General features: G+C 49.4%; 1 long non-coding RNA gene and 1 other non-coding gene across 2 annotated transcripts; both read right to left on the bottom strand.

Moving 5' to 3' along the window:
• Positions 1-254: 254 nt before the first annotated feature.
• On the bottom strand, positions 255-3,063 carry LOC116880398. The gene is made up of 3 exons (XR_004385199.1): positions 2,610-3,063; positions 2,020-2,338; positions 255-466 (listed from the first exon to the last, which is right to left on the bottom strand). It is a non-coding gene; the product is annotated as an uncharacterized LOC116880398 (long non-coding RNA).
• A 14,073-nt stretch (positions 3,064-17,136) lies between these two features.
• Positions 17,137-17,240, bottom strand: LOC116880627. The gene has a single exon (XR_004385226.1). It is a non-coding gene; the product is annotated as a U6 spliceosomal RNA (small nuclear RNA).
• Positions 17,241-26,644: the final 9,404 nt, after the last annotated feature.

Raw genomic sequence — 26,644 nt, 5'->3', positions numbered from 1 at the left:
GGAAGCAGGCTCCCTGCTGAGCAGAGAGCCCAATGTGGGGCTGGATCCCAGGGCCCTGAGACCATGACCTCAGCCGAAGGCAGAGGCTTTAACCCACTGAGCCACCCAGGCGCCCCTAGTTTTAACTTTTTAGTACAAAACAATTCCTGGTGAATAATGCAGTGCAAAGATTTAAGTTCTGCATCCTTGAAAAGCATTTTGACCTTGGCTCTAAGTTTTGCAACAAGCCCAGTGTTATCACAGACCATCGCAGGACCACCATCTGTGTGGTCACACTTACCGGTTTGGACCAGTCAACATTAAACTTTTCATGACTTCTCTCAACATACCCAAATAAGTCATTTTCAGATGTTGCGTCTGTCATGGGCACCATGTCCAAAAGTACTTCAGTGATGTCAAAATTCTCATCAACGCCCCGGATAAATAATTAACTGACTTGTATTATTTACATCTGTGCTCTCATCCACTGCAATGAAAATGTCACAAATGATTTCATTTTTTCTTGCAACTTGTCCTCTATGTTCTTCACCGTATCTTTTACTCGCTGAGCAGCAGTGTTTCCAGTTAGACTTATGTTTGCAAATGCTTGTTTCTGCTCTGGACACATGATTTCTGCAGCATTCAATAGTCATAGTCTTTTATAAACTCACCATCTGTGAAAGGTTTCAATGTCCGGGCAATTTTTTTCACTTATGACATAACTGCATTTCACAGCAGCATCACTTATTTGATTTGCCTTTGATGATAAATGTGGAAGAAAGCTTAGTCCTTTTTTTTTTTAAAAATATTTTATTTATTTATTTGACAGAGATCACCAGTAGGCAGAGAGGCAGGCAGAGAGATGAGGAAGCAGGCTCCCTGCTGAGCAGAAAGCCCGATGCGGGGCTCCATGCCAGGACCCTGGGATCATGACCTGAGCCAAAGGCAGAGGCTTTAACCCACTGAGCCACCCAGGTGCCTCAAGCTTAGTCCTTTTTTTTTAGTTCATTACGTATTTCATCATGCATATTTTCTGTTTACCAGTCAAAATTCTTACTAAGGTTTGTTTCATAACAAACCATAACAAACCATGTATTCTTTTGATACAGACAAAGTCCAGTTATGTATTAAACATACAGGGCTATTCTTTTTTTTTTTTTTTTAAGATTTTATTTATTTATTTGTCAGAGAGAGAGAGAGAGAGCACACATAAGCAGGCAGAGGCGGAGAGAGAAGCAGGCTCCCTGCGGGGCAAGGAGCCCGATGTGGGACTCAATCCCAGGACCCTGGGATCATGGCCTCAGCTGAAGGCAGTGGCTTAACCGACTGAGCCACCCAGATGTCCCAATATAGGGCTATTCCTAACTTCCACAAAGAAATATGCTCTTTCCCATTTTTCTTGAAACATGCGACGCTCTCGATTCATCTTGTTTTCCCACTTTTTTTTAAAAAGCATTTTATTTATTTGACAGAGAGAGAGAGATCACAAGTAGGCAGAGAGGCAGGCGGGGGGCGGGGGGAAGCAGGCTCCCCACCCAGCAGAGAGCCCGATGTGGGGCTCGATCCCAGGATTCTGAGACCACGACCTGAGCTGAAGGCAGAGGCTTAACCCACTGAGCCATCCAGGCGCCCCTGTTTTCCCACTTTTGACAGAGATACAGGTATATAAAGAGAGTTCATGTTTCTTTACTATAAGAGAAACAACAGCACAAGCCTGATGATAAATGGTAACTGACATTGGTTTTGAGGAGTGGAGGAGGGAAGAGTGGAAACTGTAGGTAGCAAAGGGTAAAGCCTTCCAAAGGGAGCAGCCACGACTCACTTGGTGTGGACTGGTGGTATGTGGCAACACAAGCCCACTGTGACCAGAGCTTCCCAATTTTTGAAGCAAAGCCAGATATTGTATTTTCACACAAAATCAGCTGACTTTTAGATATTGCAAATTAAAGCAAAAAACCTTTAGACATGCGAAAGGCAAAGTAGGTCTAAGGAGTGTAAACAGCCCCGTGGCACCAGTCTGGCCTCTGGAGCCCCACTCACCTCCTAGCCCGCGGCCAACCACTTCCAGGGTCGCCAGGGCTTCTACCCCACACGGACCCAGAGTGGCTTCATCCTGCGGGGGTGAACCTGCCAGAAGCACGACTTTATCTTTGGTGGTGTGGCCCTCCAGGGAGGCGACATGGGCTTACGGAAGAAGGGAAGAGTCAAGAACGTTCTCTGAGGAAGTCACGGGAAGCCAGGCAAAGGGCACATGGGTTGCGGAAGCTCAGGGATACACTATGACCTTTACCTTGATCCGAGCAACTGCCTCCAAGAGTGTGCAGCTCCCGCGCACGCACAAATCGCTGGATGTCAGTGTCTTGAAGGCAGAGAAGAGTGAAGTCAGCAGCTGCGAGACGCAGGGAGAGGTGTGTGGGGGCCCAGGACAGTTCGTGGGGTCGGAGAACACTTGCGGGCGGGACAGCATCCCAGGGGAACGGTGGGGCAGCGCTAATCAGAGCCCATAGTGGGGACACGCACGGAGAGGGGAATTACACCTCGCCCGGGCCCAGGCCCTGCTTTCCGGTTCCCCTGAGCCCTGCCGCCCTCCGTCCCTCATGTATCCTGTTTCCGTTCCACAGGGATCTTACCTGGGACACAGCCTCGCGCCGCCGTAACCGTGGAAACGGAGTCCAGAAGCTACAGACCAGAGGCGCGAACACACCCACCACTGGGGGCGCATTTGCGTCACTGCCCCGCGCCTCCTCTCGCCTTCCGCGGAGGCCTCGCCCCCTCTCTCCTCGCCACGCCCCTCCGCGGTCCGCGCAGGCGCGGGCCCCTCCTGGGTGAGCCCAAGTTCTCGGAGGCGGTAGGCCAGATGGCGTCGTGCTTGCTGAGACCGGTTTCGTTGAGCTGGATAGACGGTTTCCCTGCACCCTCTGGGACGCGGCAGATGATGGGAGCCGCTTAGTCTGACACTGAGACGAAAGTCCAGATATTTGTTGGGACCTCGGAGCAACGAGGCCCCCGCTAGAACTTCCATTTTCTCATTCGAGATGGACATCTGTTTAAGCACAGACAGGGCTAGTTAGGGTGCAGAGGAGGTGGTAAGAGTGTGCAAAACAGGGTCGCCTGGCTGGCTCAGTCAGAGGAGACTGCGACTCTAAAAGGTGCAGAAGGGGAACCGTAGGACCAAGGGGCCTCAGGTGTGGCCAGGATGTAGAGCTCCCAACGAGGGAGGAGGAGGCTGGGAGTTCCTAAGTGGCCTCAACTGAAAGGAGCTGCATGTTCAGTTGGCCTCCCTCTTTTCACCTGGACTGGGAGCAAGGGGGACACTGAATGGAGCTGCCCAGGAACTGTGGGTCCCTGAACCTCAGACCTTCAGCCCACCCTGAGTTGGCAGGGCCTTCTGTTGTAACCCTCAGGCCTCATCCAGCACTGGGGGGTTGTGTTGGAAAGAAATACTCAGCATTAAGGCAGAATAGTTATGCCCTAGATCATAGAAAAAAAATCTAGGTCTGAATGCCAACTCAGAATTTACCCTTGGGGCTTGACTCTTCTGTAAAGTTGGGTAATAGTAATTACTGTCTTGCAGGATTGCAGGAAATAATGTAGGACTCTCCCTTAGCATGGTGTTGAGTATATCTGCATAAAACCAAAATCAGGAAAACTTTTTAAGATTTTTTGAAAAAATTTATATACTTGACAGAGTTAGGGAACACAAGCAAGGGCGTGGGGTGGGAGAGGGAGAAGCAGGCTTCCTGCTGAGCAGGGAGCCCAGTGTGGGCCTGGATCCCAGTACCTTGGGGTCATGACCTGAGCTGAAGGTAGACACTTAACAACTGGGCCACCCAGGTGCCCCAAGATAGACTTTTAAATATTGAAAACTTTTGGGGGCACATGGGTGGGTCAAATGGTTAAGTGTCTGCCTTTGCCTAAGGTCCTGATCTCAGGGTCCTGGGGTTGGGCTCCCTGCTCAATGGGGAGTTTGCTTTTCCCTCTCCCTCTGACCTTCCCTCTGCCTCTCCTGCTGGTTGTGTACGTTCTTGGTCTCTCTCTCAAATGAATACAAATCTTAAGAAACCCAAAACCTACTGAGCTTATTTAAAAAAAAAAAAATTGAAAACTTCTGATCTTGAGCTGGTATAATGGTTCAGACTTTGGAACCAGATTGAATTTAGATCCCAGCTCTATGGTTTACAATCTATGTCCATGGGCAAATCACATAACCTTTACCTCTGAGAATAGGAATAGTAGAACCTACTTGCGTGAGAATTGAGTAAGTCAATATACCTATAAAGCATTTAGAACAATGTCTGGCACAGAATCAGCAAAACAAATTATTGTTAATAAATAAAATAGATACACCATGCTGAGTTAGACTTGTGAGCTAAACATTTTTTCATAACTCTTCAGACAACTCACTTGAGCCTCACAGATGGAAGCAGACACATCAGAGACCAGCCCTTCTCCAGCCTTGTAACCCACTAGTCTAGACTCCTGGCCTTTGCTTCTGCTTTGCTGCCCATCTAGAATGTTCTTTCATCTGTTGAGTTTCCGCCCATCCTTGGAAACCAGTGGCTGAGAGGAAGGTGGTTATTTCTTCGCTTCAGACACAGAACCTGGGGCTGCCTCGTGACCCTACCTTGGTGGAGCCTGTGGCTGAGTGCTAGTTTGTGGAGCTCCAGCTACCCCCGAGCTCCAGCTACCCCCAAAAGCATCCCAAAGCCCCCAAAGTGTGCCTGATGTTTTATCTTGAGCGGCTGGCACCTCTACCCACCTTAACCTGTGGTTTGCCTGCTGGAAACAGGACCTGTGAGGAAATTCCCAGCCTCCCTGTGAGGCTGGCTTCTGCCTCAAGTCCTCAGGAGTGGCCAGAAGTTAAGCCTTCTGTCTCATGCCCAGGCAAACACTGTTGGATGCCTTACAGGGCTTTCCCAGATGGGAGAAAATGAAGGAGAGAGAAGACTCAAGTGCTTGGATTCCCCCAGCAGACCTGTGTTTGTGGCATAGCCTACCTGTCTCATCCCTCCTTTTGGTTTCTTTCTTTCCTTTTTAAATTAATTAACTAATTAATTAATTAAACACAGAGAGAGATTGGTCATAAGCAGGCAGAGAGGCAGGCAGAGAGAGAGGGGGATGCAGGCTCCCTGCTGAGCAGAGAGCCCGATGTGGGGCTCGATCCCAGGACCCCGGGATCATGACCTGAGCCTAAGGCAGAGGCTTTAACCCACTGAGTCACCCACGAACCCCTTTCTTTCCTTTTTTTTAAAATTTAAGATTTTATTTATTTATTTGAGAGAGAGCACAAGCAGGGGAAGCAGCAAATGGAGAGGGAGAAGCAGGATCCCTGCTGAGCAGGAAGCCTGATGCAGAACTTGGGGCTCGATCCCAGGATCCTGGGATCATGACCCGAGCCAAAGGCAGTCACTTAACCAGCTGAGCCACCTGGGTGCCCTCCTTGTGGTTTGTTTTTTAAAGATTTTATTTATGTATTTGTCAGAGAGAGAGAGAGAGTACAGGCAGGCAGAGTGGCAGGCAGAGGCAGAGGGAGAAGCAGGCTCCATGCGGAGCAGGAGCCCGATGCAGGACTTGATCCCAGGAAGCCAGGATCATGACCTGAGCCGAAGGCAGGCGCTCAACCGACTGAGCCACCCAGGCGTCCCCTCCTTGTGGTTTCTAATTCAAGAACATGTGGCATAATGAGAACACAGGATTAGGAGTCAGTGGATCTGGGTTTGATTTTGGCCTTGCCATACATGGCTGGTGCTGCTTAGCTTCTCCCAACCTCGGTTTCTACGAAATAGAGATAATACTATATCTGACCTCCAAGGGCTATTAGAATAAAATGAAGGTGCACAAAAATCACTTAGAACTCTGTTCCTTTGTCCCAGAAATCTGAGTCTTCCTGGCCTAAAGAAGGGAGAGAGCCTCCTCAGAAGGTCACCTAAAGCCCCTAGCAGCTGTAGCCTTGGATTCTACATTTATACATTCATTTCTTCATTCATTCCAGATTCTTATTGAACACCCTCTCAGTGCCAGGCCCTGTGCTTGCCATCAGGGTACCAGAGTGACATCGCTTGCGCTGACTCTAAGCTTCCAGGAAGGGGAGTCTCCTGATCTGGAGTCTGGAGGGCGTGGCCATTTGGCACTGCCCGTCTGCAGACTCCCAGGAAACGGGTTCCTTAGCTGTGGGAAGAGTAAGCCTAGGGAGAAGGGGCTTATTATTTGTACCCTTGGCAGGCCCCCACTCATCCAGCCTGCCCTCCTCTGTAAGGTGCCTTCAGATGGGCAACATCGCCCACCTTGTCTACAAGCCCTACCCGTAGAAAGGAGAGATCTCTAGTCAGTGGGTTAGGTGGGTCAGACTTCTGGTCTCTGCCTTTTTAGGACTAAGTGGGTGGGAGCCCAGAAGGCCGAAATGCTCTCCCTGTCCTATAGAACCTGGCTAGGACCGACTGACCTCCTTCCTTCTGGACTGAGGGCTTCCCCATACTGTTGCCAGGTTTGGTCCCCGTCACCCAACAATGAGGTGATGGGAGACCATTCAGACCAAGAGCAGCTTCATCTCGCCTTCTATTATTTTTTTAAGTTTTTGTTTATTTGACAGAGACACAGCGAGAGAGGGAACGCAAGCAGAGGGAGCAGGGAGCCCCATGCAGGTATCGATCCCAGGACTCTGGGATCATGACCTGAGCGGAAGGCAGAGGCTTAACGACTGAGCCACCCACGCGCCCCAAGGATTTAATTATTAAAGGCCTAATGGGGACCTTCCACGTCAGATCCCCTTTCTCCAGCCCAACACAGCAGCCACTAGTGGGTTCCCAGGACCTTTGGGCTGATGCCTGATACAGGGAGGACGGAGGGCAATTCCAGGGGACCCAGTGCAAGCATGTCGCCCTTTCATGGCTCCTCTGGCCTCAGCTCAGGTCCAGGTGACATGTGGCCTTCCAGCTGGGTGAAGCTCTAAGGACAGTGTCCTTTTTCCTTGTCTTCCTCTTCCAAGGCAGAAGGGGATGAGCCCCCCAAGTACCTAGGAGGACCTGGAGGCAAGAAGGCGCTGGTGCATGAGGTCCCCACCCTGTGCCTTCAATGTCATTATCTGGCCATTAAAGCAAATGAAGGGCTGATATACACTACGACATGGGTAAAACCCGAAAACATGCCAATCAAAGGAAGCCAGACACAGGACAATTCTCTTTATTTATTGTTTATCTCTACTAATGAAAGGAAGATGTTGCTTTTTTTTTCATTAAACTGTAAGGGTGTTTTCTCTTTTTAAAATATTTTATTCCAGGGACACCTGGGTGGCTCAGTCAAGCCACTGCCTTCAGCTCAGGTCATGATCCCAGAGTCTTGGGATCGAGTCCCACATTGGGCTCCTTCCTCAGCGGGGAGCTGCTTCTCTCTCTGCCTCTGTCTGCCTCTCTGCCTACTTGTGTTCTCTCTCTGACAAATAAATAAATAAAATCTTAAAAAAAAATTTATTCCAATATAGTTAACAGTGTTATGTTATTTTCATGGGACAATTATTTTAGATTCTACTTACTTATATGAAGCATCTAGAATTGGCAGGGTCATAGAAACAGGAAGGAGAGGTCGCCAGGGGCTGTGAGGAGGGGGACATGGGAGTGGCTGATTAATGGATATGGTTTCTGCTGCGGGGATAAAAGGGATCTGGAAACAGTGGTGACGGTTGCACAGCATTGTTAGTATAATTAATGCCATGGAATTAGACATCTGAAATGGTTAAATGGCAGGTTTTACATTGTGTGTGTGATGTCCACAATACATTTTTTTAAAGACTTATTTGAAAGAGAGAGCAGGGGGGTGGGGCAGAGAGAGACCTGAGATCATGATCTGGGCCACAACCAAGAGTCAGACACCTAACCCACTGAGCTACCCAGGCGCCTCACAATAATTTTTTTTTAAAAGATTTTGTCAGAGAGAGAGTGCACAAGCAGGCAGAGGCCTAGAGAGAAGCAGCCTCCCCGCCGAGCAAGGATCCTGATGTGGGACTCAATCCCAGGATCCCAGGATCGTGACCTGAGCTGAAGGCAGCAGCTTAACCAACTGAGCCCCCCAGGCGTCCCCAAATTTTTAAAAAAACATTAGAAAGAGGCCACGAGGCCAAGCAAGTAGTGTCACATTCAGCCCCCACTCAGAAATCGGACACGGGCAATGGAGGCAGGAAAGGCTGGGGAACAAAGTGGGAGTCTGGGATCCACAGGGTCAGAAGGATGGAGAAGAACCAGCGGTTAATGGAAGCAGGGGACAGCCGAGGCTTGAACTTGCCTTCAGCCACCCACGTGGTCTGTACCGATCAGACACAAGCCCCACCTTAGTACTCTCCTCTCTTCTGTCCCCACTGTCCCTGCCCCGTCCAGGGCTCCTCATCCTGCTGTGGCTTCTTCCTTTCTGACCTTTGGTCCATCTTCCATCGGCTCGGGCAGCGACCTGCTAAAACCCAGATCTGACCACGTGTCTCTCCTGCTTAAAATCCTTCTGCAGCTCCCCATTGCCTCTGCTCAGCCTTGCGAGCAAAGCCGTTCCCAGCTGACTCCAAGCTGTTGCCCCAGTCCTGCCTTTCCCAAGCCCGAGTTCCTTTATGTCCATGGCCACTTTGGAGTACCTTCCATGTGGCAGTTTATAAACCTTGTCCCTAATTTTTCCCACAACCCTGCAAGATAGAGACCATCAACCCATTTTAGAGACGGAGAAACGGAGTCTCAAAACAGGTTAGATCAGACTCAGGTCCATGCTCTTCGCCACATGTTGGCTCCTCTCTCATTCACTCCTGGGCTTCCGGTCTTTGCTTAGGCACCAGCGTAATCAGCCTGTCCGTTCCTAGCAGCGGGTTGATCATGTTGGAGGACAACAGGTCTCGAAGCTTCTGGCCAAAGCAGCTGCTGCTTTTCAGATAGACAACTTGGTGAACTCTGTGACCTTAGTGCCCAGGCCTGGCTTCTGAGGACACACAGGTCACCCACAAAGACCATGGCCTCCTGCTGCTTCCCTTCACCGCCTGAGGGAGAAACACCAGATCAAGAAGGCAGTCTTGTGTCACCAAAAGTTGCCAAGGGGCTGAGGGACTGCAGATGATGACAAACCAGCCATCACTCTTTTAGGAGGGCCCAAGCCAATGCCCTTTATTTTTTGTTTAAAGAAATTTTGGGGGCGGCACCTGGAGTGCTAAGTTAAGCGTCTGCCTTCGGCTCAGGTCATGATCCCGGGGTCCTAGGATCGATCCCTGCATGGGGCTCCCTGCTCTGAGGGAAGCCTGCTTCTCCCTCTCCCACTCCCCCTGCTTGTGTTCCCTCTTCGGCTGTCTCTGTCAAATAAATAAATAAAATCTTTTTTAAAAAAAAAGTGTGGGGGGGTGCCTGGGTTGCTCAGTGGGTTAAGCCTCTGCCTTCAGCTCAGGTCATGATCCCAGGGTCCTGGGATCGAGCCCCCATCAGGCTCTCTGCTCAGTGGGGAGCCTGCTTCCTCCTCTCTGCCTGCCTCTGCCTACTTGTGATCTCTGTTAAATAAAATTTTAGAGGAAAAAAAAAAAAAAAGTGGTGGGGCACCCCCCTAGCTCAGTTCTGGAGGGAATACTCTTGATCTCAGGGCTGTGAGCTTGAGCTCCATGTTGGGTGTAGAGATTTTTTTAAAGATTTTATTTATTTGACAGAGATCACAAGGAGGCAGAGAGGCAGGCAGAGAGCGAGGGGGAAGCAGGCTCCCTGCTGAGCAGAGAGCCTGATGTGGGGCTCGATCCCAGGATCCCGAGATCATGACCTGAGCTGAAGGCAGAGGCTTAACCCACTGAGCCACCCAGGTGCCCCTTAAATACAAAATCTTAAAAAAATTTTTTTTAAATAAATTCTACATTCACTGCAGGGCTCGAACTCACAACCCTGAAATCAAGAGTCACATGCTCTACTGATTGATGCTGGCCAGGCACCCCCCAATGTCCCCTAAGATCAGTCAGTTAAGGATCTGCCTTTGGCTTAGGTCATGATCTCAGGGTCCTGGGCTTGAGCCCCAGCAGTAGACTCCTTGCTCAGCGGGGAGCCTGCTTCTCCCTCTCTCCCCCTGCTTGTGCTCTCTTTAACAATGGTAACAAAAGATATGTTCTCTCAACCAAAGCTGACCGGCTTCCTGCCCTTCCCTGCGTCCCGATTCCCCTCCCTCCGCCCTGCACACTGCATCTCCCTCAGGCTTGTCCAGGTTTGGTGTCCCCTCCAGCCCATAGGAGCCCAGCTCTCCAGAGAGGACTTGTCCTCTCACATGACCTGAGTTTGGGCTGAGACCAAGACCTGGAACTCTAACCAGGTTCCGAGAGATAGGGGAGCCCCCCGCCTGGGTAGAAGGAGGGCCCACTTTTCAGGCCAACTTTGCACACCTCCCCTTCCGCTTCCAGTGTTCCTGATGAGACAGGGGGCTGTTGAAGGAAGAAGTTATTGCAGTGATGGGCAGAGGGGCCCTGGGAACCATGGGCTCAGGTTGGAGCCAAGGCAGCCCTGTTCCCAGGTGCAGAGAGCAACCGTATGGTGGCCAATGAACTGGATCGGAATCCTCTGACCTCTCCAGGGATGTAGGGGAGGGATGGGGGAGGCTGGCCAAAGCTGGGGTAGAGGCGGAAGGAATCCCAGAGACAGAGGTAGCAGCTGCTGTGGGCTTGCACAGACTCACTTAGGATCACTGCACACTGCCCCATCTAGGTCCTGACCTGGGGGGTCTCCTAGGATCCATCCTCCAGATCCCAAGCGCCTGGAGAGTGCAGTCTCAGACCCCTCAGTGCCCACTCTGGCCCCTCCTGCCCCATTTCCTGCCCCAGGGTGAGCTCCTAGGCCCCTCCCTTCTGCTCCCCCAGGGCCACTCCACACCCCAACCTGCCAGACCAGAGCCCCGCCCTTCTGGCCTCTGCCACCCAGCCCTTCACAAGAGCCATCCTGGTCTTTGGGAGGTGCAGGGCAGCGGGAAGCTGGTCCTGGGAGCCTCAGATGGAAGCAGACAGCTGGGGAGCACACCCTGAGGAGTGTGGGCACTCCAGGTGCGTCCCTCAGTCTTGGGGTTCGGGGTCCCCGAGTTCACTTCTTTTTCTCAGAGGGACTAAGTCCTCTTCTCCACAAGGCTCAGGGCAAGGGGGAGGGGCTGCAGCCACTGGAGCCCTTGGGTGCCCAGGCCCAGGTCCTCCGAAGGGGAAGAAATGAGGGAGGAGACCATGGAGAGGAAGGGCCTGGAGCGGGCAGCCAGGAAGAAGCAGGGGCGCCACAGGGACTCGAACCCTGGCCCAGCGGTGCTAGGCGTGCCACCACCAGCGCCTTTTGCTTTTTCCTCCTTGCTTTCTCACAGACTCAAAGGTGAAAAGCAAAACCTGGACGCGGCCATGAGCCGCATCCAGTAAAAGAAACACCTGCGGCGGCTCCGCAACCACCCCCCCCAACACCCCAGGCTCACCCCTCCCTCCTGATCGCCCTTTCAAAGGTACAGCCAAGGGGACGGGTGTCCCCTTGGCTCTATGGCCACAGTTGCCTGTGGTACTGGACGCACAGCCCCACTGCAGAAGTTCATGACCTCAGAGGGAGGAAAACTGAACACAAGTTATGGTCCTGATCACTCAAGGACAGTGTCAGCAGCAGTAAGCCCTTGTATGCATATGGAAATTTCCAGAAAGATCCTGAGAAACTTGAGGGGCCACCTCTGTGTAGTAGGACTGAGATGGGTGAGGGGAGAGGATTTTACTTTAGACCTTTCCCAAGGCTTGAATTTTTAACTCTGTGCAGATTCCTTTTATAATTAAAGACAAAAATCTCAAGTTTTTCATCAGAACAGGAAATCTAAGAACTAGGGGATACCTCAAGCACCCTGTCCCAGCTCAAACGCCAATGGTCCCTGGAGTCTGCTGTGCCCCTGCCTCATGGGGCCACACAGACTAGCCCACCTGTCTCGCCTTCCATCCTCGGTCTCTCCAACCACTGCCAGCTGTGGGGTCCTTCCAGGGAACTGCCACTGCTTGGAGATGAAGTCGGAAGCCCAGCAGTCCCACCTGCCTCGCGCTGGGCTGAGTTCCGGAGAGGACGGGGCCAGGAGCCAGGAGGAACAGGGAGCCCATTCTGAACACTTGGCCAGTTTACCTGCCCCGGGTCACCCCCCCAGTCTGCTGAGCACAGCGCTTGCGGCTCCCAGGCCGGGCCCTGCCTCCCATGGGCCCACGGCGGGTCCAGTGGAAGCGTCCCCACCGGCTCTGTGGTCCTCATCCAGGAGTCCTGGCCTGGCCTCTCCCTGGGGGAGGCCCCTGGACCCCTCCTGTCAGCCCTGAGGAGCTCAGCAGTCCCTCCCCAGAAGGATCCAGAGGAGAAGCTAAGGCTCAGAGAAGCTGAAACCAGTTCAGGGTCACACAGGTGCATCTGGTCAGGTGGAGAACAGGGTCCACTCTACTAGTCCTGAGGAACTCAAGCAGAACTGGCCCCATTTCACTCATTCATTCATTCATTCATTCACACACACACACACACACACACACACACACACACACCAAGGTCTGGGGACCACTGGGTGGCCTCAGAGCCAGGCTTCCATCCCCCTCACCCCAGCTCCCTCATGCCCCCCCCATAACCTCCTAGTGTCCCATCACAGCCCCCCGTCAGGCTTCGCCCGCCGCCCACACACCACAAAGGACAGGCACTTACTTACTGCAGCAGGAGAGGGGAACCAGCCATCTAAGTCCCAACCTGACGAAGCAACAAAGCTCTGGCCTTAAAAGGCCTCAGAAATGGGGGGAGGTAGTCAAAACCCACTCTGTAAGATGAGCAAAGAATTCAACACGTTAGTGACAAAACCCGTGAGGTGTGTACTTAAGGCAACCAGAGAGTGACCCACGCCGGGACATGTGTCCCTGATGAAAACTAAAACGGCTTCCAGGAAGCACTTCACACGCACAGTCAAAACCAGGCAAAACTGTGTGGCAGGGCAGGGAGGAAAGAAGTGTGGCCCCTTCGCAGCGCTGGAGGACACAGGGCGGCGAGCGGAGAACCCAGCAGCTGTCGCCCCTTCCCTCCCGCAGGTGCGGAGTGAGTGCCGCTGCCTAAGCAGCCCTGAGGTGTAAAAGGGATTTGCCCAAAGGTGTCGGTGGCCGTGTAATTTACCATCACAAAGTGCTGGAACCAGCCCACCCCGAAGCCCCTGGGGGGACCCAGGCAGGCTCACACCGGGACCGCCCCCGGGGGGACTCAAGCAGAACAGGTGGGTTGAGGACGGGTAACCGCCACATCACTAGGAGTGTAAGAAGCAAAGTAATTACCAGTCCCAACTGCACACGATGAACACGGCTGTGAGCAGGAAGCAGAAATTGATGTAAAAATACTTTCCAAATTCACCAGTGGAAAATTCCCCAACACACAGGCACTTCATTCAAATGTAGACAAGGTGGCAGTCAGGCTGGGGGCTGGGTACGGGTAGGCTGGTGAGGGGGTGGCCACCAGCATCCAGCACTCCAGACCGCAGGGGCGGCTGGTGCTGTCGGGAGTCTCCACGTAGCACACGCGTAGCGAACACAGAACAGAGCTGGTGAGCAATCTGGGGGTCCGGCGGACGGCCGGGGGACGGTCAGGGAACCAGAAGTGCGGGGGAAAATGTCATCACACTTCTCATTGCAGAGGGATACAGTGGGTTTGGATGGGGCCAAATACCATCGAGAGAGACGATCCAAAATATGGAATGTGACCAAGAACACCCTCGAATGCCATAGAACGTTTGTAAGAATAATCAGACCTTAAGCAATGAAGAAGGGAGCCCAGATCAGGAAGGCAGAAACCGCACAGGGCACTGCCTTGGGTGACCATTCATTAAGCCAGCAATGGACTGTAATAGTGAAAACAAAACAAAGTAAAATAAAACAACAACAAAAAAACAACTTTCCAAACTACTGGAAATTTTAGAGCATAACCTTAAATTAACTATGTTCAAATTATATATCAAAACTGAAACAACAAAGCATATGGGAAATAAGGACAACAAAGTCTTTCCCAACTACAGACGGCAAGTCTTCAACGCCCTCCGGGGCACACCATGAATCCTCCCTGGGCGCCCTCCCCGCCCAAAGCCCCACACTGCACTCCCAGCTCCTGCCAGTTCCCCTCACAGCTCAGAGGCTTTGCTCATGCCCTTCTCTCAGCTGGGAAGGCTCCTCCTTACAGGTTCGTCTACCCTTCCAAGGAGAGCTCAAAGGCCGCCCTCCCTGGGCCAGCAGGCCTGGGCGGGGCTGGTGCAGGACTGAGTGCCTCAAGCCAGAGCCTCCATTACCACGTGCGGCCTCCCCGCCTTCCCCAGGCTCCTGACTGAGCACGCCCCTGCGGGACTCTGGGAGAAGAGTAACAGAACACCCGACATCCGAGAAAAGCAACAGAATTAACAAATTACATCATGAAGGCAGAAGAACTGCCTACCCTACCTGAAGCTGCTGCTTTGAAAAGGCCAATAAAATAGGTTTCTTGAAAGTCTGATTCAGATAAAGGAAGACCAGGAACAAAAAGTGAAAACTGTTGATAAAGATTAAAATGCAAAAAAAACCCTGCTCCACATTAATACATATGAAAATGGTCATTTTCTTAGAAAATTTAAGCTTGAACACCTGACTTACGATGAAATAGAAATATGGACTAGCCTGTACAAGAAATTCAGAGTTTTTGAAAACCACCACATCTCCAAAGGAAGCGGCAGCCCCAGGCAGCATTACAGAACTCTGTGCTCAAATATTTGCCCACGGTATTTCTATCCCGACGAGGCCAGGAGACGGCGGTGCCCCTCACTCCCAGCCCCCGGGGCCCCACGCGCTCATGCCAGCTTCACACCAACCACACATTCGGTTCCAACTGGATTTCTGTCCCCATCTTATCAAGGAAAACTGGCTTCCAGGATTTAAGACATTTGGCCAAAGTCATGTGCTACTAAGTGGCAAAGCAGGGAACAGAAACCCAGAGGTCAAGCTCAAAGCTGGGCTCTCAGCGGTGCCTCTGCCTTTCGGGACATCCTGATACCAACACCTGAGCGCGCCCTGAAGGTGAAGTGAACCCGCCAATTCCTTCCTGTGTGGACAGACCAAAGCACCAGGCCTGGGAACGGTTGGTCTCAGAAATCACGGGCGCTCAATATCCCATGATGCAATTAATTGTGAGAAAATGGAAGCAGGAAGACTGGATGCTCATTTTTTAAAAAGATGCAGGAAAGACAACTGCGTAAATACAGGAGCTATTATGCACTTAAAAGACAAAGAGAATATTCTAAGCCATCTACTGCCAGACGATGCCAGCTCTCGCACCAGGCGACACTTGGGGACACCGCACAGGAAGGGACTCACCAGAGCAGGATCGGCTCACACTCTGTTCTCTGCCCCACACCTTCATCATTCACCCAACACCTGGACATTGACTGCCACATCGGAGTACGGCCCGTCCTACTTTTTCCCCCTTGAATCCAGTTACTTTTAAAATACAAATTTATGTCAAAGACCACCACGAAGAAAAGTGGAAACACAACTCCCAGAAGGGGAACACGTATATGGCAATCATCTCTCTGATCGGGGTCTAGTAACCCAGAATGTACAAAGAACTCTTAAAATTCAGTAATGAGACGAGAAACAATCAGGAAGGGAACGGAGGGTCAGTACACACTCCTCCAAAGATCCACATACCGCCAACAAGTGCAAACCAAACTGACCAGAGACACCACTGCACACCCACGGGACAGCCACAGTCAGAGGGGCACGCGGGTCCAGGGCATGAGTTCAAGCCCCACGCTGGGTGGAGAGCTTCTATAAAAAAAGGCACAAAAGCCAGGTAAGAAAAGTGTTGACCATGTCAAGAAGCTGGAACCCTCCTAAGTTACTGGAGGGCATGAAAAATGGTGCAGCTACACCAGAGGACAGTTCGGCAGCTCCTCAGAAAGTTAAACAGTGAGTTACCATCAGACCCAGCAAGCAAGGGGTTCCACTCCTAGGTACATATCAAAGACAATGTAAAACAGGTTCGCATAAAAAGCTCACAGCAGCATTATTCGTTAACAGCCCCCAAATCGGACACATCCTAAGTATCCCACTGATGACCAGATAAACAAAATGCGGTCTCATCCCACGATGCAGCCCCACAAAGGAACGAGGTGCCGTTACGTGAATGAACACTGAGAACATTATGCCAAAGTAAGACGGACATGCGGGGACAAATATTGTGAGTCCACTTACATGAGGAACCTAGAACACGCAAATCCAGAGAGACAGATGGCAGAATAAATGTCACCAGGGCCGGCGGGAGGGTGGGATGGGGAGTTACTGCTTCATGGGTACCGGGCTTCCATTTGGGAAGATGAAACGTTCTGGAAACGGGTAATAGTGATGGTTGCAAACACGCGGAGTATACTAAAAACCACTGAATGATATACTGCAAAAGCACTAATTTTACGGTATGTGTGGGAGATTTCAATTAAAAAGAGGAAAAATAAATTCCTTTTAAACGGAAACATGCTACCACCAAAAATAGAAAACCAGCAATTTTCAAGTACTTGTTAAAATATGCAAATATTAAAACTTAGAATGTTTATCAGCAGATCGCCCCAACTGAGGACCACTGGAAAGACCATCAACGGGCAGCCTGACATGTGCTGCTGGGACCTCACCAGCACCTCTTGGGCCAGCCCGACCCTTCTCCATCTGCTGGCAGAGCCTACCAGAAGGCTGGGTAGGAACAAGACCGCACTGCTCATGGCTCGTGAGTGAGGACAGCCCACGCGAGCAAGAGAGAAGAGCGGCACGGAAAACGAAATAAATCACACGGAGGACAGAACCAGTAGATGACTCTTACTTTTAAACCCCAACAGAATGGTGCTCACCCCATGTCAGCGGGGCCTAAGAACACAATGCTTCCTCCATTTCATTAACCCTCACCCCATCTCTTACTGGGTACCAGGATTATCCCTTCTTACACACGGAGAAACTGATGCAGGGAGATGGTCTCACAGAAAATAAGGAAGACGCAGGTCCAGCATGGGAGCAGTCATCTGACTCAAAAGCCCGCCCTGTCAGCCAACATGTAAATAATCAGCATATTTACTTTCAAAATAACATGTATATATACAACACAAGTCTTATTACATGCTACCTTAATTATTACATGCTACCTTAATCAGAAGTCTATTTTTTAAAATATGGAACACTTCACAGATTTGCATGTCATTGCTGTATGGGGGCCATGCTGATCTCAGTGTTGTTTCAATTTTAGTACATGTGCTGCTGAAGTGAGGACTACTTTCATCAGAAATTTTATTTTTTTTAAGATTTTATTTATTCATGAGAGACAGAGAGGCAGAGGGAGAAGCAGACTCTCCGCTGAGCTAGGAGCCTGCCATGTGGGGCCTGATCCCAGGACCCTGGGATCATGACCTGAGCTGAAGGCAGATGCTTAACCCACTGAGCCACCCAGGTGCCCCAGAAATTTTAACAGAAAAATATATCTAACCACAACACAGAATGTAACATTTCTAGAACCAAAGGTCACAAAAGTACGTAACTTGCACAAGTCTAAAATTCCATGAAAAATCATCCTATCCTGAATGAGCAGGGAGACCAGTTCCTGAATGGAATGTCTCGATATCATAATATATTGATAAATGTGACGCAATTCCAGTAAGAATCAGAACACCTTCAAAAAGAATGCCAGGGGATGGTATTAGCACATATTACAATCACATATGATATTGTCATCAGGTATGATAAAGCTAACATATGGAAACATTGGGCTGGCAGAGGAAAGACAAAATGGTGGAAGACGAGAAAGTTCAGAAATAGATTCAATTATATTAAATATTTAGTCCATAAGTGACAAGTGCCATTCTGCAGCAGTAGAGAAAGCATTATTCGGCAAGTGGTACTGGGAACATCGGTTAGCCATCCTGAAGTAATTAGATTCTTACCTCCTACTGTACAAACGACTTCTGGATGGATTAAAGAGTTATCTCAAATGTCAAAAATGAAAGCACTAGAAACCAGTGGGAAATAGTCTAACATCAAAGTACGAAACCACGATAGTAACAGATTTGATGACGAAACCTAAAACCATCAGCAAGATCCAACATGTACCTTTAAAATGCAAACTACAACCTGAAACTGGTGACACGTCGTGGGTCAACTGTGCTCAAAAAAGGAAAAGAGAGAAGAAAGGCACACTACAAACCCGAAATCTGTGTTGTAGTACAGAAGGGTCAACGTCCTCGAGCAAAGACTTCTCAGAAGTGGAAACATAAGCGAAGCACAAAGCAGACGTACACTTCAGCCAACAAAGTTCAGCTTCACAAAATCAGAAAGTGCGAACTGAAACACGGAGATACTGAATTTGCCTTCTGATCAGTAAACTCCGAAATGTCAGGGCAGGGCTGCGGGAACTGCCGCTGTTGGCGGGCTGGGGAAGCCTGAGGTGCCCTTCCTCAAGACAGGCCCTTTGCAACCTGAGTCCTAAAGCCCAGAAGCCATAAAAGAAAACGTTGATAAATAACTGTCTTTGAAACCCCGCACAGCAAATTTCCAGCATGAAATGTAAAATCAGGATCAATGACAACAGTAAAGTATTTGCAGCACAAGTGACAAAGGGGTTATTTCTACAGTATATAACACCCTTGACAATCTGGCACACAGCCCGATAGAAACAGAAGTCAAAACTACAGTGAAATACTCTTTTCACATAACAACCCAACTTAAGAACACAGTGTTGGTAAAGGTGTCAACAGGAACAAGTTAAGCCCCATGTACATAAGCAGGCAGTGGCCGTCACGTTTAGAAAGACACTTGGACTGTGTGACCCAGAATCCTCCTGTAAGGAAAGCTTCCCTCAGGGGCAGAGCTGCCCGATACTCAGTATAGCCTTATACACAGCAAAAATTGCTAGAACAATCTAATTGTTCCCCAAAAGGGAAATGGGTAATTTGAACATGGACTATCACACACATGTGCAAAAGCCCACAGCAGACCATAGAAAGAAAGCTGCAGTGAGCTCCTCGAGGTACTGTTGCTAACTGAACAGTCCAAAGTACAAGACAGGGTATGGTACAGTGGGATCTCCACAGTGAAATACCTACACGGGTTCACCAGAAAGAGCCAGCAACTGGCCACAGTACTGGCCCCTGTGGGAAGGGAGCCCGGGGGTTAGAGGAAGAGGTCACTCTATCTCTTCCACAGGGTTTGAATTTTTAACACATGCAGGTTATTACTTTCAACATTTTTTATACCTTGAAAGAAATCAGAACAAAACCAGCAGAGCCTTGTCATGGTCAGCATGGATAAGGGGCGGGGCCTCACAGTGACACAGACCGCTGGTCACACTACGGTTTCATCAACAGAGGAGTCAAGGGGACAGTGCACTGATTACCCCAGAGGCTAAGGGGGCAAAGATAAGGCTGCCAGGCCAGATCCCGGGCCTTGGGATTCCCAGTGTTAAGCTTCCCAGGACCCTATTAGAGCCCGGTTCCCACCTGTGCTCCTGGCACTCAGTGGCCTCTGAGAGCTGCAAGTACTTGGCAAGAAAGCAGCGGGGGCAGTGCTGAGCGGAGGGCGGGAGAGGACGCGGACTGTGTGCACGGAACCCAGTCCTTTCCACTTAGGATCAGAAATGCCTACAGATGGATGCCAGGTGAGATTTCAACAGACCAAACCAAGCAACCAACAAGATACAATTAAATGCTTTTTGCACAGGTCACAACTGCTGTCCTAGAATAGTTTGTTTTTCAACCTGCTTAAGGGAAAGGGCACCAGAAGACGACTCTTGGGAGTCTGTTGGGTCCATTCTTGTTTTGTGCTAAATGGACAATCCCAGACCCAGACAGCACACAGAGGGAGAGCTGTTGTGATGTCCCAGAGGGGCTGTGAAGGCCTGGAGCTTCCTTAAAAAACATACTTCGGTAGTTTTTTGTTTGTTTGTTTTTAAGAGTTATACCAAAAGAAAGCAAGTAAGGATAACCCAGTATTCTGGATGATGGAAAGTTGACCCAGAGGGAGGCAGGGAGATGGGGGGGGGGGGATAACCACATGGGCAGAGGAAGCTACTATCTAAAGTCCTAGTTTTCATACTGAACAGAAGATCCAGAAATGCTTACTACATTGTTAAAAACATGGAAGCAAATAGAAGAGCCATGTTATGTCATGAACCAAAGATTAACCCAGTTTTGTGTACTTGAGTTCCAACAGGGAGAGAACATTCTTGCCTTAAGAGGAATAGCAGAGCCTCCACTTACTGTTTTAAAACATAATAAACAATGACAGTCATCAATAGTTGCTGTATTTGATTAGAAACAGAACCTGGAGGCTAAAAACTTCAGAAAACAGATTACGTGGATGATCGTTAAGACACTAGTATTGACCTGGAACAAAGATAGTATTTACTCAGTAAAAGTTTGACATTTCAACTTTTTAATTACCTTAGATCTAATCCTAAGTTGGATTCATAGGTCCTTAAATGGCGAAAAGTACTCATTATAACCGTGAGAGTACATACACGTTTAGATACTAAAGAAAAAGTAATCAGAAGCAAAACCAACAGACTTCGTTCCTACTGGACTTGGTATATGAATGTTTTAAAAGTCCTTGTGTGATATACTTCTTGCACCAACAATAAAAGGAATAAACCAGACTAAGTTTGACAATTGTAACTGGCAAAAGCTTACCTTCTGAAGTGAAGAATTCATGATTGTTAATGAAACTCAATATGGAATTTCACACGGTAAGTGATCAAAGAGTAAAAGGCAGAGAGTAAAATCAAGTGGTAAAATAAACTAACCAGTAAGTTCAAAAACAGGGATTAAGAATACCTAAATACTTCTCAAAGTAGCAATAAACAGTTCCTAACATTGGACTTGGCAATGATTTCTTGGACATGACACCAAAAGCACAGGTAACGAAAGTAAAAAAAGATAAATTGGATGGAAGTTAAAAACTTCTGGGCATCGAAGAACACCATCAACAGAATCAAAAGGTAATCTACACAATGGGAGAAAATACTTGTAAATCACAGATCCGGTAATGGGTTAATATCTAAAATAGTTCAATGAAAATCAGTAACAACCCCATTTTAAAAATGGGCAAAGAATTTGAAAGATCTTTCTCCAACCAAGACATACAGATAGCCAATAATCCTATAGTGACGTGGAACATCTTTCTAATCATTATGGAAACGTACATCAAAACCATAAGGAGACACCACTTCACACCCAGCAGGATGGCTGTTATTTCAAACAAGAGACCAAGTGCTGGCAACAATGTGGAAAATTGGAATTCTTGCAGACTGCTGGGGATGTACAGTGGGGGCCACTACTACGGAACTGTGCAGCTCCTCAAAAAATAAAACCTAGAAATACCGTATGATCCAGCAATCCCCCGTCTGGGTGTGTCTCCGAAAGAAATGAAAGCAGGATTTCAAAAGGTTATTTGTACACCTGTGTTCATAGGAGCATTATTCACAATAACCAAAAGGTGGGTGCACCCCAAGTGTTAACAGATGATAAATGTTATGCACCATGGAGTATGTTTCCGCTCGCTTATTTATATAAAGTAACCTCTACACCTAACACGGTGCTCCAACTCACGACCCCGAGATCAAGAGCTGTATGCTGTACCAACTGAGCCAGCCAGGCGCCCATGTTTCAACTTTTTTTTTTTTTTAAAGATTTTATTTATTGATTTGACAGAGAGAGATCACAAGTAGACAGAGAGGCAGACAGAGAGAGAAAGAGAGGGAAGCAGGCTCCCCGCTGAGCAGAGAGCCCAATGCGGAACTCGATCCCAGGACCCTGAGATCATGACCTGAGCTGAAGGCAGCAGCTTAACCCACTGAGCCAACCAGGCGCCCATGTTTCAACTCTTAAGCGGGAAGAAAATGTTGACACCTGCTTAACACAGGTGAATATTCAGCCAAGTAAGATACGCCAATTGCAAAAAAATACTTTGTGATTCTACTTAACCCAAGGTGCCTACAGTACTCAAGCTCAGAGAGACAGAGAAATAGAATGATGGTTACCAGGGGCCAAAGGGAGAAAATAATGGGGAGTTACAGAATTTCAGTTTTTGCAAGATGAGAAAGTTCTAGAGATTGGATACACTCACAAGAGGCAACGTAAGCTTTCTGGAGAGTGTCTGAGCCTCTGACAAGAGCTGTAAAACCAGGCATGCTCACGGACCAAGCAACAGCACTCTGGGGAACGAACAGGACCCGAAATCGTAGAGATGCTCACAGCAGGCGCCACCTAAAACAGTCAAAACACTGCTTACAACTTAGGACTCAACTATGCATCCGACAGCAGAAGCACTATGGGACAAAATAATGCAGTTGTGCATTTGATCTTTTTTGAGGTCATGGACCTCTTCAGCGAGCTGCATATACATACATATATACTTACACAGTTTGAACATTCACAGGCCTCTAGAAGCCCATCTGTGGCATTCTTAAGATTTGACAGAGAAACAGCGAGAAAGGGACACAAGCAGGGAGAGTGGGAGAGAAGCAGGCTTCCCCCTGAGCAGGGAGCCTGATATGGTGCTCAAGTCCAGAACCCTGGGATCATGACCTGAGCTGAAGGCAGCCACGTAACGACTGAGCCACCCAAGTGCCAACTGTGGCATTCCTGTGAGAGCATTAACCGAGAAAAGGCCACTTCCGATGTATTTGTGAACTCTGATACAGACATGTGCATGGAAACAAAGTTAAACGCAAAACCAGAACACACCAGAACACGCACACCACCTGTTGTTACGTAAAAGGCTCAGAGCAAGGCAGGCAGGTGCCTAGAGGGCAGAGAGGGGGCGCACGACCCAAGAGCCAGACCTGAGCCCAGGCAATAAAGGACAGGAAGGCAGCACCGAAAATGCCTTGTGCCCAACACACACGGCCTTTACCGCCCTGTCACACCTGAGGGTAACGGGCTTGGTGGGTGGGGTTAAGTAGCTCGTTCTGGCTTGTAAAGCCGCTGGAAAGCCAGATCAGTAGAACCCAGATCTTTATGAACTTGCTTTTGAGCCCCCCCCCCACCCAGTCGGGGGTTGCCATAAGTTCAGAACAGAATGGCGGGAACAGGGAGCCCTGGGGAAGCAACCGCCAGGACCCCACCAGGAGACAAGACCTGCCTGTCCCATCGGGACAACAACCCTCATGGCCAGCAGGACTCTGCTACTCACTCTTATCAAGGAGCCCCAGGGAGGCCGGCACGGGGCGGGGAGCAGCTTGGGGGGCTCTGAGCAGGCAGCAGCCACCCCCCAGCCCCACCAGCACAATAAACTCCAGCTGCAGTACATGTTTAAATGTAAAACAAATGAACCATACATAAGCGCCACAATAGAGAATATTTAGGTACTTCGGGGGTGGGAGAGATCTACGCCCAACGCCAAATACAGAACCTGTAAAGAGTGACAACAGCTGAAAACCCGTGTCACTTTCGAGGTCTGAAACAAAGGAAGCAAAAGAAAAGGCAATCTGCAAACCAGGAAAAATATTTGCAACAAACGTTATTAATATCTTTAATACATAAGTGCCTTTACAAAACCACCAACAGGAAATGAACCAGGAAGCCGAAGCGTGTGTGCACGCGTACACACACACACACACACACACCCCACTGCAAATGAGCAATCCACACAGATGTTGAGCCTCAGTAGCAGCGGAGCAAGCTTCCCCAGTAGAGTAGCCTGGATGCCCCCCCCCCCCCGCCCCCGCCCCGAGCATTACCAGGCGATACCCGTTCTGTGGAGAACAGCCAGGTCCACACCAACAGCGAAAAAACAGATTTAGGAAACCCCTCCCAGGAGAGCGGTATTTACACCATGAGTCAATCTAAAGTCCTACGTCTGACATAGTGATTTCATACATTGTCTCCCCAAGAATTCACACCAGATGTGAGAAAGTGGCTACAGGGAAGGTCATCACAGCTTTACTTCCTGAGAAAACAAAAAACAAGCAGAAAATAATTTATGTCATCTGAAGGAGACTGTTTAAACGGATACAGCCACACAACGGGTTATGTCACCACCACCAAAGATGCCTCAGAAACAGGGAAAGATGTTCACTGCCAGCAACAGATAACTGAGAATTTTTTTTCCAGTTGCATTGGTAATCCCTGCGATAAACCCTTTTTATATACATGAGAACTTTAGTTAAGGCATTTCCAGGAGTGGGAAGGAGGTACGGAGCTGAGGGGCCGGCAGGGTGGGGGGCCAGCAGCAGGCGGTGTCCTACCCAGCAGGCCACAAGGTAGTGGAGGGGGCGAAACACCCACCAGAGCAACGTCAAGCCCATCCTCCTGGGGACTTACATCTTCACATCTTTTTATTTTGGGTTGTTCTGCTCCCTTTGCCTCCCTCTTGCCACCGCCAGGCCGCGTCAGTGTAGTCGTGTTACACGTGAGCACCGCAAACATACAAAAAGCCGTGCGTCGTTTCATACCAGCACCACCATGGAGGTTCCCATTTCCTCCAAAGACTTAGTGACCCAGAGAGGCGAGGTTCGGCATAAAACGTCCTACTAGTCCCTTAATTAATGCTCACAGTCAAGGACCCCAACCAAGGGCAGGTGACAAGGCGGAAGAGGGGGCCCTTTCTGTCCAATGCCGTCTGGGGGCCCGGCCAGTCCTGCAACTCTCCGTCCGGTCAGGGCCCCCAGAGGCGCCTCCACCCACACCTACTTGCGGGCTGGAGTCCTTCTTCCTAGGACTTCCAGACACGCTTCTTGCTATCTTTATGCCCCATTACTTTTGCTTTGCACCGTTTTCTACCTGGTGGATTTCACCGTATCCTCCACAGCCTGTGGCAGTCCAGAGTGAAGCCTCCATTTTACGCTCCGGAATGCAAACTTCTCACCGAGACTCACCAATGCGGTCACCCACCCCTGCAACCCAGCCCCCGTGACCAGAGCGTAAGGGCACGTAAAGAACAGGTAGAAACCTCCGCCTTCCATCGGCCATCTCAGGGGCTCCTGGATTAGGAGGCGGCTATGAGACAGGGGCTCAGCCTTCAGCTGCCTGCTCTCAGCCAGTGCCAAACATGTACACCCTCATGGAAATTCATCAGCCCACGCGGTTGCTAGGAAACGGTGACATTTAGGAAGGCATTTATAGCATTTATATCAAGGCCGGAAGCAAGAGTTTCGTCATCACCATATAAAAAATGCGGAGAAACCAGTTTGGAATAAAGGGCAGGGCGGATGGAGGAAGGCTGGGGTAAAAAAAGCAGAGAGAACGGGTAAATAGGAAAGGAGGCCTAGATTGTTCTAGGAGGATCAGGAACCAGAGTGGCAAGCAGGGAAAGACCCTCAAACCTGAACACCGCAGCCCCCACTCACAGCAGAGCCTTAACCTCCCCAAGAGGCCACTTCCTCCTCCCCATCATCCAACTCCAGGTTCTCAGTAAGACACATCAGGGTTCTTGAGGACCCACAAGCAGCCCACGCAGACCCAAGGAGCTACTGCCACCTCCCCACCCAGGGTACACACACCAAGGCAGTCCCCGAGGCAAACTCAGACTCCAACAGCCTCTACTCATGCCCCCTGCATACCCCTGGCCTAGCTTCATACAGCAGTACACACCCGAGCCCCCCCTGTGTCACCCAACAAAGTCAAATCAAACTCTTTAGGACTAGAGAATGATGGGCTTAGACCCACACCCCAGATCCATTCCAGCCTCCCCCAAACCACGAACATGGAAAACATTACACGTTATATTTAGACCGTTTCCCCTCAACAAAAGGAATGACAAGCTCCCTTTCTGACAATCTGGAAATCTCACCAGTTCAAGTTCCAGGATATTACAAAGTAGCCCCCAGGACCCTGACACGGACCTCCACCGGCTCGAAGGTTCAGCATCACATTTTGCACCACCATTAGACACTCCCCAAGGTGAGCAGAGCGCCCCACAGCCACCCACCACAGCCACCCACCAGGCTGTGGAACACTCAGGACACCCCGTTCTGTTTGAGGTTACCACACTCCACTTAATGACCTCAATTACTTAATGCTCAAGAGCAAATCCCCGCCTAATCTACAGTCAGAACACAGTCAATTTCACGACAGGTTATCTTGGTTTACATTCAAGATAAAGGTCAAAACACGTAACATAGCAATACAACATTTGAGTTTAGAACTCCAACCTTTATTCGTGCTGTGAAGGGGGGAAGAAAACCGGTTAGTCATCACATACATGATGCAACAGAACTAGTTCTTACGACAGAGTTAACACAGGATACTCGAACCAACACACCCAAAAGTATTTCCCCATACATGCATGACTAATGCTCCTTTAATTCCTAGGACAGCGATTTCATTGTACCCGTCACCAATTAAAAACTGGACTAACAGATTCTTAAACATTAAGAACACAGAAATCCCAGAGGCAGTTAAGTATGGGGGAGTTTAAATTTTAAGTGAACTTCAAGGGCAAGAGGCACAGATCAAAAGCCACAGGTTATTACCTCACCATATCAACAGAGGCATCTCAGGAAACAATTACAAACCATTTTTTCAGCTCTTTCTCTGCATTTTTTGAAAAAACAGACCACATCAAGTACAGGTCCCTCCCCGCCCCATTTTTGTTTATTTCCCAAATTGATTTTGACTTGATAGTTTTCCCTCAAGTACTGGTCAACTTAAAAAGCACATTCAAATTAAAGATACAGCCAATGAACTC

The sequence above is a fragment of the Lontra canadensis genome, unplaced genomic scaffold (assembly GCF_010015895.1).
Source record: "Lontra canadensis isolate GAN:19392208 unplaced genomic scaffold, GSC_riverotter_1.0 scaffold66, whole genome shotgun sequence".
Taxonomy (NCBI): domain Eukaryota; kingdom Metazoa; phylum Chordata; class Mammalia; order Carnivora; family Mustelidae; genus Lontra; species Lontra canadensis.
The sequence above is the reverse complement of the archived record's forward strand: the minus strand, read 5'-3'. Positions and strand labels throughout refer to the sequence as shown.